Source organism: Carlito syrichta, unplaced genomic scaffold (assembly GCF_000164805.1).
Source record: "Carlito syrichta isolate Samal-C Ts95f unplaced genomic scaffold, Tarsius_syrichta-2.0.1 Scaffold70959, whole genome shotgun sequence".
NCBI classification, from domain to species: domain Eukaryota; kingdom Metazoa; phylum Chordata; class Mammalia; order Primates; family Tarsiidae; genus Carlito; species Carlito syrichta.
In genome coordinates this window covers 157,328-159,224 of record NW_007015055.1, presented here as the reverse complement: position 1 = coordinate 159,224, position 1,897 = coordinate 157,328, and positions in this window count along the sequence as shown.

The window sequence follows — 1,897 nt, the reverse complement described above, 5'->3', positions numbered from 1 at the left end:
AAAAAAAAAAAAAAAAAAATTAAATAATTCACTCATCTACAAAGTGGTTTTCAAGCACCTACTTGAATCACCACTGTTTTAGACATTGGGAATAGAGTGATAAATCGAATTAAGTTTCTGTCCTCATTAAGCAGAGCTATTATAAAATAATAAGCACAATAGAACTCTTTATTTGCTACTGCTAGAGACAGGCATATTCCTGTTTAATAAAGTTGTCATACTTGTATCCTTAGAACAGAAAAAACTATGGTCAAATAAGTAATAATGCAACTATAGTCCTTTTTTAAGACTTTAAAACACACATTCACTTATTAAAGCCCGTAAGGTATTACACAATAAAGAAATCTGACCAGGCGTGGTGGCTCCCAGCACTTTGGGAGACCAAAGCAAGAGGATTGCCTGAGCCTAAGAGTTCAAGATTAGTCTGGGCAACACGGGGAGACCTATCTCTACAATAAATTTTTTAAAAAGTAGCTGGGCATGTGGCATGCACCTGTAGTCCCAGCTACTTGGGAGGCTGAGGCAGAAGGATCACTTGAGCCCAGCAGGTCAAGGCTGCAGTGGCCATGAGCATGCCACTATATATTCCAGTCTGGGTGACAAGAGTGAGACTTTGACTCAAAAAAAAAAAAAAAGAAGAAGAAGAAGAAGAAGAAGAAAAAAAAAAACACAAACCAATAAATAAATCTGTTTAACTGTGTTTCTCTGACTTATTTGACTTATTTTTCTCTTTTCCAATTTCTGTTCTTTTTGTGTAAATACTGTATGCTCTCACATGTATGTGGAATCTAAAAAAGTAGAACTCCTGGGAGTAGGAAGTAAAATGGGTGGTTACCAGAGACTGAAGCGGTGGGTGAACAGGGAAAGGGGAGGTGTTTGTCAGTGGATACAAAGTTACAGTTAGATAGGAGGAACACAATCTGGTGTTCTATTGCATGGCAGGGTGACTATAGTTAATAAAAGTGCATTGTGGCAGATCACGGCTCACGCAGCCTAAGACCTCCTGGACTCAGGTCATCCTTCCTCCTCAGCCTCCCAAGCAGCTGGGACTGCGGGCACATGCCACCACACCCAGCCCAGTTTCTCTTTTTATATGTAGGGATTTGAGAAGATCCAACAACTACGCTCTCATGGTCACATTTCTAGAAGACCTGTAACTTTCAGTGAACTGAAGTTCAATATCTTTTATATCATGCATCATAGTTTTTAAAAATAATTCTTCTGAAATCATTTCAATCTTACAGAATATTGCAAGAATAACACAAGGGCTTCTTTTTATCGTTTACTCAGAATCTTTAATTGATTGCTAACATTTTACCATCTGTATCTTATTCTCGCTCTCTCTCATTTCATGTACAAAACATATAAAAGCCTGGTAAAATCATTAAAGTCAAGAAAGATGAATACAGTACTAATCCAATCCACAGGCTGCATTCAAATTTCATCGATGATCCCAATACCGCATTTTATAATCTTTTCTTCCTAACTCACAAACCAGTAGAAAATCATGTGTTGTATTTCATTGTCATAGCTCATTTATCTCCTTCAACGTGGAGACTCCTCAGTTTCTTCATGTCTTTCATGATGTTAACAGCTTAAAAGGAAATAGGCTATTGATTTGTGGAACGTCCCCCTATTTGAGTTTGGCTTATGGTTCATGACTATTGTGTTTTATTTAATTTGGGAGGAGCCCCAGAGATAGGATACTATGTTCTCAGTGCATCATCAGAAGGCAACATTGTTAATCTGTACTATTCCCATTAGTGTTAACTTGCATCATTTGGTTAAGGTGGCTGTCTGACAAATTTCCTCTCTGTGAAATCAGCAAGTGTTTTGTACCTTTTAATTTAAAAGTTATTATTATTATTATTATTTGAGTCAGTGTTTCACTCTCTAT